A 14,816-nucleotide genomic window follows, 5' to 3' on the forward strand; every position below is an offset into this window, starting at 1 on the left:
ATCAGGCTGCTTAATCTCCATAGTCTTCTGCATCTTCATCTTCAGAAAGAGGGCCATTAATGATCTTAAAGGCCCTTTTCTATCTTCAGTATTTGGGTTATGAGGGGACACCAAGAAAGGTATATCCTATATGCAGAAAGAGATTAGTACAAAAAGATTGTCCTTCAGCTTTTTCAAATTAGCTCTCTTTTCACTTTTCAGATGTCCATTGCTGACCTTATTTCTATGATTTTTTTTTTTTTACGTAAGCTATTTTAGGTTTCGGTTTTTACTGTTCTTTGTTTTCCTGACCAACTGCACTTCCTCTGTCCTGGGTACTTCCTCATATTCTGAACTAGCAACCATGTATGTGAATACAGACTTTACTTGAGTTACAGCCAGATTCCTCTGATTATGAAAACTTCTTCATGAACCAAAATGTCTATTTTCTATTCTCAGGAGCTAAGAAGGCTTCCGTCACTCAAAAACTGTTTCTTAAAATCCTTTTGAGTGCCATCTCAAAAGACAAAATCCTGCTTTGACAAATGGGTGGGTGAAGTTTAAATAGGATTGTGAGGCAGGGGCAGAAGAGCAGGGGGCTTTGTGGTATAGAGAGTGCTGGGCTGAAATGAGACAGCCTCTTCTGCTGCCATCAGTCATCACACACACACACACACACACACACACACTAGGTGCCACCTTTCAGATCTTGTTCTGATCCTGTGTTGTTCAGTTGCTAAGTTGTGTCTGACTCTGTGCAGCCCCATGGACTGCAGCACACCAGGCTTCCCTGTCCTTCACTATCTCCCAGAGTTCACTCAGATGCATGCCCATTGAGTCAGTGATGCTATCCAACCATCTCATCCTCTGCCACCCTCTTCTCGTTCTGCCCCCAATCTCTTCCAGCATCAGGCTTCTTTTCTAATGAGTTGGCTCTTCATATCAGGTGGCCAAAGTAGATGTGTCTAGTCATGTAGACATGTCTATATAATGACAACCATAGTCTCCATTGACTTATCACTTGACTCTATTTCAAGCGTTTCATGTATCTTTGTGTTACGATTCAGTTAGGTGGTATTATTACTCCCATTTTAATAATAAAAGAGAATAAATATTTATGTAATGTAACAGTAGCTTGCATAACTATATTTTAAGCCCAAATCTGTAAGTATCTAAAGTTTTCCTGCAAAAATCGTGGCTTTGTAACTTTCGAGCTTAAGCTAGTAGTGTATCTAGACTTCTTGATCTGTGAAAAACGAAGACGTTAGTTCCTACCTTGCAGTATAAAATGAGATGATATAAAATATAGTGAAATGATTTGACATAAATGAAATGATTCAACATAGGGGCCTAATTGCTTAAATAAAGTTCCTGTTTTTGAGATGCAATATAACTTTTCTCACATTTCATTTTTTAAAATGTACTTTCTAGGGAAAGCATTTATTTATTTGGGCTGTGCTCAGTCTTCATTGTTGTGCACGAGCTCTCACTAGTTTGCTAAGTGGGAGCTACTTTTCCACGTGGTGCTCAGGTTTCTCACTGTGGTGGCTTCTCTTGTTGCAGCGCATGGGCTCTAGGCATGTGGGCTCAGCAGTTGTGGCTCCCACAGCTGTGGCACGTGGGCTTAGTTGCCCAACAGCATGTGGAATCTTAGCTCCCTGAACAGGGATCGAACATGTATCCCCTGTATTGTCAGACAGATTCTTAACCACTGGACCACTGGGGAAGTCCCTCACATTTCATTTTATACTAGCTTTGTTACTAGGAAAAAATATTCTTTCATCCTAGAAATGGTGAAATTGAGACACATGAAGATTCAGTGGATTACCTGGGGTCCCATGGCAGATGATGGGAGAGGTGGTACTACATAAACCTCCTAACTCTCAATCCAGGCTTTTCCTATCACTAAGTTGTCTTTAAATGGTTCCGCAGAAAGAAAAATAAACATGGTGGCAAAGAGGAGCTGTACATGGTAGAAACTACAAGTCTTGGAGCCAAATAAGCCTGGTCTTAAACTGTGGCATCACTGCTTACAGTCCTGTCTGCTGCTGCTGCTGCTGCTGCTGCTAAGTCGATTCAGTCGTGTCTGACTCTGTGCGACCCCATAGACGGCAGCCCACCAGGCTCCCCCGTCCCTGGGATTCTCCAGGCAAGAATACTGGAGTGGGTTGCCATTTCCTTCTCCAATGCATGAAAGTGAAAAGTGAAAGTGAAGTCGCTCAGTTGTGTCTGACTCTTAGCGACCCCATGGACTTCAGCCTACCAGGCTCCTCTGTCCATGGGATTTTCCAGGCAAGAGTACTGGAGTGGGGTGCCATTGCCTTCTGCAATTGCTAAATTACTTGATATCTCTGAGTTTCAGTTTTTTATCCAGATAGATACAATGAAGATTTTTTTGTGGAGTACTTGCAAAGAATTGGATGTAGAGCATTGAATTATACCTGACACACAGTTGGAACTTGATGAAGAAGAGCTACTATTTCTAGTGACAATTACTACTCCTTAATTATAATACAAATTATAATTATGTGTTTGTTTTTTTTTTCTAACTGTTCCTTCTTCACCTGCATACAGGTTTCTCAGGAGGCAGGTAAGGTGATCTGGTATTCCCATCTCTTTATGAATTTTCTACAGTTTGTTGTGATCCACACAGTCAAAGGCTTTAGTGTAGTCAATGAAGCAGAAGTAGATGTGTTTATATATATTATATATATATAATATAAAATATAAAATTATATATATATTTATATAATTATGTGTTTATAATTATTTACCTTTCATTCAGTGAAAAACATTATGTTTATGATACATCAGTTCTTGCTCTGGGCTGCAGGGCCACAAAGCCAACCAAGACACACACCTGATGTTGGAGTCTCTCCATCAGTAGTTCTCAGCCATTTTGTATCATATGCAATAATGTTACAGTAAATGCACATTTACTAGTTTTCACTAATTTTTAAGATTTGTAAATATAGCTTGCCCTATTTTCTTCTTATAGATAAGAAAGCCAGAACTGCCTAGCTCTGCTAGCATTGAGACCACTGCTTATAGCTCCCCAGAAGTATGTGACCCGAGGCTTGTGGATCTCTGAGACATGCAGACCAAAAGGAAGTGGGACTCAGGGTACACGTACTGGGCTCTCCATGGCCCTTTTCTGACTCCCCAGATTATCACTGCATCAGTATATCAGCAGCATCTTATGGATGTAAAATGATTTTAGCTTTTTAAAACTCCTGTCATATATTTTTCCATAATCATATCACTTATGCATGTCATATTTTATTTTAGAGTCAGAATATAACTCTCAGATAAAACACACCTTTTTCCTAAGAGAATGAAAAATGATGGAAAGAAATCATGTCCCCTGTCTTTCCTGGGAAGTTGTAAAGCAACTGGTTGAATTCACTCTTAAAACCCTTATGAATATTCAGAGTAGGATCTTTATGCATCTCATGGTTCCTAGCTATTAAATACAACCATATTGATGAATAATTAGATTAGAAATACACCCTATTTGCCATTCATCTCAAGCTCAACCCAAACTGAAGCCCTCATCTCACCGATTGAAAGAGATTTTCAGCCAGGGCACAAAATAGATTAAAGTCAGGAACTCATTTATTTATTCACTCAACAGTTTGTTTTGAAGTATTTACAGTGTGCCAGATAAGGAAGATAAAACGTTGAGCAGAACAAACACTGCCATCCTCATAGTCCAATGAGAGACAAAAATAGAAATAACCACACAAATAAGAATGATAACTTTGATGAAATCTGTGAGCACCACATGGCTATATGGAAAGCCTGTAATAGGTAAATTTGATCTGGGCAAGGTGTCAAGAAACACTCTCAGGAGTGATGATGTTTGAGCTTCAATCTGATGTCAAAAGCAGGAGTGAACTAGCCAAAAAGAGGCTAGTTATGAGAGTTAGAGGCTGGAATGAGAGTTAGCATGACTGGGAGAGAAAGCAAGGAGATGAAGTGCAAGGCAGTTCTGAAGAACTGAGGAAGGACCAGATGGACCCCTTACAGCCTCATAAGTTATGCAGAATTTTGTTGTCCATCTCCTAAAAGCAATGGGAAGCTATGCAAGGAATGTTTTAAGCTAATGGTTTGGGGGTTTTGTCTGTTTCTTGTTTATTTGTTGAGGTATCCCCTGGAGAAGGAAATGGCACCCCACTCCAGTACTCTTGCCTGGAGAATCCCATGGACTGAGGAGCCTGGTAGGCTACAGTTCATTGGGTCGCAAAGAGCCGGAAATGACTGAGCGACTTCACTTCACTTCGTGAGATATATGCTTAAATTGACAAGATTGCTTTCCATACAGTAGTGAAATAGATTGGAAGGGAAAAATCGATGCCAGAAAATGGTGCCTTGAACTATAATGGGTAGAAAGAAGAGATGAACAGTTCTCAGGCTCACAGACTTGTGTCTCCAGAGTACGCATTTCTCCAAAGGAAAGAAATGCCAGTTTTGAAAGTCATCTTTTGTGATGCAAATAGAAAAGCCCCTTTCGCTTTAGGACAGATGGTCACAGATGACAGTGGAGAAGTGATCCAGTGATGTCACTGCACCTTGCAAATCTGTCTTTTCATTTTTAAAACTTAGAAACTCATAACCACCACAATGCCTTAATGGAATCATTACCAGTGGATGAGGAAATGTCATCCATTTGCCTCCTTTGACTTCACTTGGACATAGGCCATTGTTTCTACAAAGAGTGGCTTGGAGCCATGTAAGGTTTCAAGAGAAATTGGCCTTTCAGAGGGGCATAGGAATAGATAATGCATATTGCCACCGTAAAATCTCTAATGAATATTAAGGGTGGCTTTCATTTGTGGTGATTGAAATGAACTCATAAATTCTCTCTCTAGGATGCAGGAATTTTTTCCTCCCTGTGGAGAGATTTAATGGATTTGTGGCATTCTGAATGATTTGGCAAGAAATCAGAGGTACCTGCGCACTCACCTGCAAAGGGCATCTAGTTTCTTGCCTAGGATAGTCACCGCCACAAAATATTTTCTGTAGGAACCCAGAATGATTGATGCAACCTACTGTAAGTCACGACAAGGTGTCAACTGAAAAACTGGAAAAAAAAAAAGTGGTTAAAGACACCGCAACTTTAAAAACAAATTTGACTTTCAGAGAAGGGTTATTTCCTTTTAGAAAAAAAGAAAAAAGTGAGACCTGCCACCTGCAAGAAATTTAGATCAGTTGTTTGTGGCGAGGGACATCATATTTTGAGACAAACTGAGCATTCCTACTGCTCTCTGTATGGAGTAGATTAAACTGTTCCCACACAGTGACAAATACATTGCAAAGAGCCGCAACAGAAATACAGTAAGTTGTAGCAGTTAATGGTACAACTTCCAGTTAAAACAATATTCTTAGGATTTCTCTTGCCAGTCCCCATTTTATGTGTGCTATTTTTTGATAAATTAATTTTTCACATTTGCAGAATCAATATCTTTCGAAGGTTCACAGTGAAAAGAATTGGAAGCAAGAGTTCTAGGGATCTTTGTAGTTACATGGGCCTGGGTTAGAAAAACCTACTCTGAAAAGTGCAAAGGTAATCTATGAAAACAGCACATGGGGATTCATATTAAAAATAGCATCCGCTCTAAGTTTTCTGTGTACTTGGAAAGAAAATGGAGGAAAAACCCAAAGCAGCAATTATCCAAAAGCATTCAGATTTTACGATGGAACGTGGCAGAGAAACTCTTTTTCAGAGAAATAACTTTTAATTCTCTTGAATGCTAGACTTTCAATTCTTGAAGTAAAAAAGAGTTCTGGGTAATTTTGTTCTATTGGAGGAGTTTATTCCTTTGTGGGATGAATCCATGATCATACTTTCATATCTCATGAGTTAAGACATTATGAAAGAAGTTAATAACTCCAATGCCCTGTGTTCTATTTATATGAAGAAATTATGACTATAATTTAAAACACTGGATTCCTTTTTTACTGTTTAGCTGTGCTGCATGGCATGTAGGATCTTAGTGACCCCACCAGGGATCTAATTCATGTTTCCTGCAATGGCAGCATGGAGTCTTACCCACTGGGCCAGCAGGGAAGTCCCTAAGACACTGCATTCCTTTCTGACACAGGAAAACAAAACATGGTTCACTGGGGAAATTCTTCTTCATGTAGACTTGCCTCTCAGTAGGCTTCCCTTGGATGGGAAACTTCTTCATTTGAGAAGTTTCTAGGTTGGAGGATAAGTCAGATAGTATAGCTTACAGTTTCTTTAGCTGTAAAACAAATGAATAATACTGATAATCACTAAGATCTCTTCCAAGGATAGATATTCATGACTCAACTCTGTGAAGGAAGAAGTAACAGTAGTTAATTATATTAACACATCATCTGGGCAATAGGACCTGATTCCCATGAAAGTATTCCCAAACTCAAAGTCTTACATTTTAATTTGTAAAATGGTGAGCCCCTATTATTATCTAATTTTACAATAAATAGGCAAGAGAAAATGTGTAGTGTTCTTTAAACTTGGATGTCTTACTGCTTGGATGTGCAAGGTTGATATAGTTCTATTTAGGAGGGGGTCTGGGGGAATTCATTCTAGATGAGAATTAGGGGGCTTTGGAAGCCTGAAGATTTGAAGGAGAGGAAAGATATTGAAAGAAATGTCTAAAAAAAAAAAAAGAAATGTCTGATGATTCCACATAAATCAATCTGTTTTCAAATTTGGCTAGAGTATTTTATTCCAAATCTATTTATCAGTGTATGGCTTCATAAACCAACTATATCAGATTCACCTAAGGTATTTGTTACCAAGGTTTGCCTAGTCCAGATTTACTGAATCAGAATTTTTAAAATCAACATTCTTTGGCAAGCTCTTTAGATGATATTTTTATGTCACCAAAGTTTGAGAATTATGTCTACAGAGTTCCTTGTTCCCTGATTTTTCAGTTCCATCTTCACCAGTCCAGGAAATCTTCTGGAGAAGCTCTCACATGCATATCACTTTCAGAAGTTATTTAATACCATAAGCACAACAATCCCATGAAGCAGATAATTCAGTGTTCCAAATGAGGTAGTAAAGGATAGGAACAGTATGGACCTAACAGAAGCAGAAGATTTTAAGAAGAGGTGGCAAGAATACACAGAACTATACAGAAAAGATCTTCAAGACCCAGATAACCACAATAGTGTGATCACTCACCTAGAGTGAGACATCTTGGACTACGAAGTCAAGTGGACCTTAGGAAGCATCACTACAAAAAAATCTAGTGGAGATAATGGAATTCCAGCTGAGCTATTTCAAATCCTAAAAGATGATTCTGTGAAAGTGCTGCACTTGATACGCCAGCAAATCTGGAAAACGCAGCAGTGGCCACAGAACTAGAAAAGACCAGTTTTCATTCTAATTCCAAAGAAGGCCAATGCCAAAGAATGTTCAAACTACTGCACAATTGCACTCATTTCACATGCTAACAAATTAATGCTCAAAATTCTCCAAGCAAGGCTTCAACTTCCAGATGAACTTCCAGATGTTCAAGCTGGATTTAGAAAAGGCAGTGGAACCAGAAATCAAATTGCCAACATCCATTGTATCATAGAAAAAGAAAGGATTCTATAAAAACATACTTCTGCTTGACTACACTAAAGCCTTTGACTGTGTGGATCACAACAAATGGGGAAATTCTTAAAGGAATGGTGAATGCCAGACCACCTTACCTGCCTCCTGTGAAACCTATATCCATGTCAAGAAACAACAGTTAGAACCGGACATGTAACAGTGGACTGGTTCCAAATTGGGAAAAGAGTACGTCAAGGCTGTATATTGTCACCCTGCTTATTTAACTTATATGCAGAGTACATCTTGTGAAATGCCAGACTGGATGAAGCACAAGCTGGAATCAAGATTGCTGGGAGAAAAATCAATAACCTCAAATGATACCACCTTTATGGCAGAAAGCGAAGAGGAACTAAAGGGCCTCTTGGTGAAAGTGAAAATGGAGTGTTTAAAATTCAACATTCAAAAAACTAAAATCATGGCATCCAGTCCCATTACTTCATGGTACATAGATGGGGAAACAGTAGAAACAGTGACAAACTTTATTTTTTTGGGCTCCAAAATCACTGAAAATGGTGACTGCAGCCACGAAATTAAAAGACGCTTGCTCATTGGAAGAAAATCTATGACAAACCTGTGTATTTCAATACACAGTGTATTGAAAAGCTGAAACATTACTTTGCCGACAAAGGTCCATTTAGTCAAAGGTATGGTTTTTCCATTAATCATGTATGGATGTGAGAGTTGGGACCATAAAGAAGGCTGAGTGACCAAGAATTGATGCTTTTGCACTGTGGTGTTGGAGAAGACTCTTCAGAGTCCCTTAGACTGCAAGGATATCAAACCAATTCATCCTAAAGGAAATCAATCCTGAATATTCATTAGAAGGACTGATGCTGAAGCTGAAGCTCCAATACTATGGCCACATGATGCAAAGAGCCAACTCATTAGAACAATCCCTGATGCTTAGAAAAATTGAAAGTAGCAGGAGAAGGGGACGATAGAGGACGAGGTGGTTGGACGGCATCACTGACTCAATGGATATGAGTTTGAGCAAGCTCCAGGAGATAGTGAAGGACAGGGAAGCCTGATGTGCTGCAGTCCATGGGGTCACAAAGAGTCAGACATGACTGAGTGACTGAACAACAGCTAATGAGGTAATAGGACTTGGAGGATTGAGGAAGTTGCCCAAGCTGTGTTTCAGGGTCAAACTGGGTTTTCAGTCTTCCAAATCCCATTTCTGTAAGATAGTCAAATTACCGTGGGACCTCACACTGAGAACACAGCAAAGGAATGCACTGGGCAGCCCTAGGGATTTTTCAGTACTAAAGACTCCCATGATCAGCCTGTATGAAAGTGTACAAGGCCTCTAATGGGGGCAGCTGACATTTCCCCAGAGATAGTTTTGTGCTTTCCAAACTGATTTGGTTGAAACTCCAGTTTAAGAGTATTTGGAACTTTTGATATATCAGAGAGTAGAAAGATTCCCAGACAGAGGGTATAACAAATGACCAGGCCTCTTATATATTTTCCAGATTTTATAAAATGCTTTTGAATATAAGTAGCTTCTATGATAATAACATAACTATTATTTATTTTTGTAACTTTCTAAATAGAGTCTGATTTTCTCTACTGGGTAATTGTTGTGTTCTTTCTAGTTTAATATCCAAGCTGGGTAAAAATCATTCACCTTACTCATTTGTGAAATTTTCCCCAATTTATTAGTGATGCTTATTTTTTATGCTCCCATTCATCAGTCGTCTCGTCTGCCAACTCCTCCTTTATATAGATGCATTGGATTGCCTTCCTGTAGTTCCAGTGGCATGGAACTCTGCCAACATTTCTGTGTGACCTAAGGCCCCTAACACAGGGTTCTACCCAACTGCTGAGGAGCGAAAACCATCCATTCTGTCAGAGGGTCAAAGACATGTCCAGTTTTGCTAATTACACAGCCCATTTACTTTAGTAATGGTTTCCAATATCATTTGGTCAGGATCTTTAAATCCTGAAGTGTTTGAACCAAATTAATAGGTTTGAATGGGATCTTGAGGTGATCTGTGTGTGTCTGTGTTTCTTTGCATCAGATAACACTAACATTACTCAAAAAGAAATAGTGAAAAGGTTTCATTTGAGTCACTGTGGCCAACCTTCCTCTGCCTTTATCTTTATTCTAAACCAACTTTTAAGTGGCATTATATGGTGGTAGCCAGATATAACACAGTAAGATTTTTTTTTTCTTTAATGTTTCTTCAAATGTCAGAATAGATTTGGGAAATGAAAATTGTTGGTGTGAAATGATAACAAAGCTGATAATCTTGAAATATTTATGTTAAAAGGCTTTTTGAAATTGAGTACTTAGGTTCTGTAATGTGCTTTTACTGACAGTCTATAACCCTTGGATATCCTTTATTCACCACAGTTAGAAAATTTGATGCCTATATTTATTGTGCATTAATTCAGTTCAGATGAAAGTAGGAAAGAGTCTCCTTTGAATAAAATGCAAGCTGAATTTAAACTCAACCAAAGAAACCACAGTACAAGTGTGGTTACTCCCAAAGAGTTGCCAGCCATCATCCTGGTCATTGTATCTGGGCAAATTGTGGGAAAGGTGAGCTTTCGTCTTTACCAGTAACAAAAGCAGAACTAACAAGAACTCCAGTCTGCATATATGGAAATGGGAGTGAATAAGCTGTGATATTTCTCTGTTCTTTCCACTGTCTACATTTCTGCCCCCTCCCCACCCCACTGGCAAATGTACATTACTTTGCCTTTTAAAATGAAACTGGTCAACAATCACCCAATCAAACCAGTATTTCTTAACCCCCCAGTATCCACAGAAGAAGTTTTCATTTTTTGTGTGGCTAGCATTGTACTCACCATGATGTTTAGAAGTTTCTGCAACACTGTAAAAGAGGAAGGCCATTCGACTTTAAAGGGAGAAATCTTGAGTTTAAATTTGGAATCCATAGTATACACAGGCACATTACTGTCTGAGTCCCAGTTGCTTCTACTGTGTAGTGGGAAAAATATAGCCTTTCTCCCAGACTTAATCATTAGGATGGCAAGAGATATTTTATGTAAAGGTGCTTAGCTCTCCACCTGGCATATAGATGGTGACCAAGACCCCAAGAGTCAAGTTTAAGAGGAAAGAAATACATTTTTAGAAAGCTGTACCTCAAAGCCAGGGTGGCGATTATAGATTCAGGTATAAACGAAGCATTTTGTTAGGCTCATTGACCTGCTTTGAACTTTACTATTGTCTAAACTTTTCAGTATTGCTCCGAGAGTAGATGTTAACTTTATCCATAGATGATAAATAGTTGAAATATTTACTGTATATTTCCAAGGGGTCTGTATGGTATGCGCACTCAGTTGCCACGTTTTGTACACCTCTTTGCGACCTCATGCACTGTAGCCTACCAAGCTCCACTGTCCATGGGATTTCCCAGGCAAGAATACTGGAGTCAGTTGCCATTTCTTCTTCCAGGAAATCTTCCTGACCCAGGGATCGAACCAGAGTCTCCTGAATTGGCAGGCAGGTTCTTTACCACTGAGTCATCTGGGAAGATCATCCATATACTATATATAAATCAGAATTTGTTTTCTTCTCTGCTTTACATGCTCTGTGGTGTGTCCATTACCTCCACTGAATTTCAGTTGTTCCCCAGTCCCTTTTCCATCCCTTTGAAGCCTGCGCATCATCTGGTAAGTATGTGTTTACTACAATGTCTCCTCCTGGGTTGATTTTGAGTCACCCTTGTCTGCTCTCAGTTTCTTTCTTTGACTGCTCCTGAAATATACTCCTTTGAGTTCTTAGGAGGAAGTGACAGTGTAGTGAGGCATTGGAAAAGAATAACAAAATAGAAAGTGAGAAAAGGGAAGAGATCAGAAGAAGGGAAGGTGGCCCATTCCCTAGCTCTAAAGCTAACATTTGTATTTACAGCTGCCTGCTAAAGAAATAAGTGGGGTTGCTTTTGGCTTGCTCTTTTCTCCCTTAATTGGCTTGTGAATTTTATTCTACATAAAGGGTTTGTCTGCATGGTATAGTGGACAGAGAGGCTGGAGTTCAATTCTTGACTACTTGTCAGCTTTCTGACTTTAGGTGAGGGAGCTGCTTTGTATCTCCATTTCTTCTTTGTAAAATAGGAGATAATAACACTTTATATAGCTGTTAAGAGGCTTGAGTGAGATGTAATGATCTATAGTAGCATATCAATAAATGTTTGTTCATTTTCTTCTTCCAAAATCTGTCTTCTTCTCATCTCATTCTATACTTTAATAACAAACTAGACTGAATATATGAGCATGGAAAATGTTGGCTCTTCAACTATAAACTATATCCATATAACTCTTCTTTGAAGTAATATTTTGGAGGCATCTAAGTTCCTATCTTTGATGATCTGATTTTAAACCAATGCATGAGTCCAAATAATACATGCAAATCAAAAACTTTTTAAAGTGGAGATAATTTCCAATGCTGGGCAACAAAGCAGGAACTAAAACACGGTGTTTGGAGAAAGGAATGAAAAATAAACGAATGAATGCCATTGGAAAAGTACACTTAAATCAGTAACCTATGTAGACATAGGGAACTTTTGGCTTACTTTTGTTACCACTCTTAAATGTGCTTGTATTAGTTGTTCAGTCTTGTCCTATTTTAAAATTTCTACCACTATGGGTGCTGAGACGCGTCAATCACAGAGAGATAAGGCACTCTTCTGTCAATATACACGTTCACAACTGCTCCCAAATATTTTATATCTGTCCTCTCCTGTTTTGCAGGGTAAAACAGGAGATACAATACAATGTAAGGCCTCTGATCTCTCTAAAACGTCCTTTTATAGGAAACACTAACAGAGAATTCTTGCTGTTTGTGTATCCAGGGCCTAATGAGTGGGCAAGAAGGTCACATGACAGGAATTCAACACTACGTCTCGTGACAAATGACAGATGAAGAGGCCAGCTGCCCTTAGCTGCTTCCTTAAACCGAAATTCCTCATCTCTCTAAGCCTTAACTTTCCCAAGTGAATCATGATTTTTACATATCAGTGTCCAAGACATCTGAGCATTAACTTGTTATACAAGTTTTTCCTGTTTCTTTAGTACTCTGTGTTTGATCATCTCACTGATTTTTACATTTGTTATACTGCAACCTTCATATTTTTCAAAACGAAATGATATTAAATTGCTTCATCAATATAATATGATTAGAAGCATATAGTTTACATTTTGAGTTATGCAATGTAATATTTTGTAACATTATCAGTTATGGTATTCAGCCGATGAGATGAAAGATACATGGAGATGGTTTATATTCATTAGTTTATCTACTTATCTATGCAAGGATGACATGTGTCTCAGGAGGTTATAAGGGAACTACAGAATGTGAATCAGAATGCCTTACCAGGGTCTTGTTCGTTAGTGAATTCTGTGGCTTCAGTAAAAATAGATCCCTTGTAAAGTATGTGCGTGTGCATTTATGTTGCCTGAAACACGGAAAACACACACAAGACTTCTGTATTTATTTTAGGATCTATTCAAACTAGTCAAGATTAGAAACGGATACTAGTCAAGTTTAGAAACAGCTAAAGAGTATATGACCTTGGAAGTGTACGTGTCATCGGTTTGAACGCCACTTACTCCAATTAGAGAAAGTCGCTTGCTTGCGTCAAAGCTGCTGATTGCTGCAGTCCATGACACTTCTAGGAAATACCTCAACAGAAATAACAGCTGTAATCCAGCATCCTTAGTATTGATCTTAGTGATAGTATGCTTCTTAACAAGTTTTTTTGCTGGGGAACAGACATTTCAAGATGTGGATATAAACCAGATTCTGCAATTAAGATAAAGAACAAGAAAAACAATTCTGAGAAAACTTAAATGGCTTGCTACTGGAAAATTAATTTTATTCATATCATGGTTCTAAGATTTTTTAACTGAATTTTTAAATCAAGATCTCAATGTCAACATCATTTTAAGTGTCCAATTATATCATCATTTTTCATTGTGACATTCCCATCACTAAGTAAAGTGATCTGGTAGGATTGAATTTCAAAATATACCCATTTCTTTATCCAGGTGACATTATGCAGAAAGGAGAGCTCTAATATAATATCTTGGACCAAACTGAGTGGAGAAGGATGTTCTTTTCTCCATCCTTTGTGTTTGTTTCATAGACGAGGACATTCTGAGCAACTGTAGGAGACACTGAGGAATAAGCTTTGGAAACTTTGCAGATTCTCTCCATCCCCCATCTATGCTCCACACTTCAGCCGGAACCTTTTATCTAACACACAAGTCTGGTCAAGTTGCTCTCTTGCTTTGACAGCAGTTCTTTAGTAGTTTCCATTCCCTATAGATCATAATCGCATTACATTCAAATCTACACTATTTATTTAATATGATGTATCAGTTTCCTAGGGCTTCCCTGGTAGCTCAGATGGTAAAGAACCTTCCTGCAATGCAGGAGACCTGGGTTCTATCCCTGGGTTGGAAAGATCCCCTAGAGGAGGGCATGGCAACCTACTCCAGCATTCTTGCCTGGAAATCCCATGGACAGAGTAGTCTGGCAGGCTACAGCCCATGGAGTCACAAAGAGTTGGACACAACTGAGCAACTAACACTTTTACTTTTCACTTACTTTTCATCAGTTTCCAAGGGCTTCAATAATCCAATACACATCCTTGGCAATTTAAAACCATAGATATTTATTATCTCACGTTTCTGGAGGTTAGTCCAAAATCAAAGTATTAACAGGGCCATGATGTCTCAGAAAACTTTATGGGAAGATTCTTAAGATTCTTCTGGATTCTAGTAGCTCCAGGTATTCCGTGGCTTGTGGCAGCATACTTCCAATGTCTGCTTCCACCTTCAAGTGGCTATCTTCTCCCTGTGAGTTTCTAGGTATATGTGTCTGTGTCCAAATTCCATTTTCTTTTAAGGACACCTGTCATGTTAGATCAAGGGGTCATTCTAATCAAGGATGACCTCACTTGAACTAATGATGTCTACAACAACCCTATTGCCAAATAAGGTCACATTATGAGATCCTGAGGGTTAGGACCTTACCACATCTTTTTGGAAAGATATGATTCAACCCATTACATGTGATCTCCAAGTCCTTCACAGTCTGGCCTTAAGCCACCCGCCTGCCCCATTATCTGTCTTTCACCTTGTTAGGCGTAACTGCTCTCTGTGGTGAATTACCCCTCCCTCCCAGACCATACCAGACCTTCTCAGGCCTTTCACCCACTCATATACTCTTCTTCTTGGTGGAATGCCCCTGGATTTCCCCTGGTTTTCCTGG

This window comes from Bos taurus, chromosome 1, assembly GCF_002263795.3.
Source record: "Bos taurus isolate L1 Dominette 01449 registration number 42190680 breed Hereford chromosome 1, ARS-UCD2.0, whole genome shotgun sequence".
Taxonomy (NCBI): Eukaryota; Metazoa; Chordata; class Mammalia; order Artiodactyla; family Bovidae; genus Bos; species Bos taurus.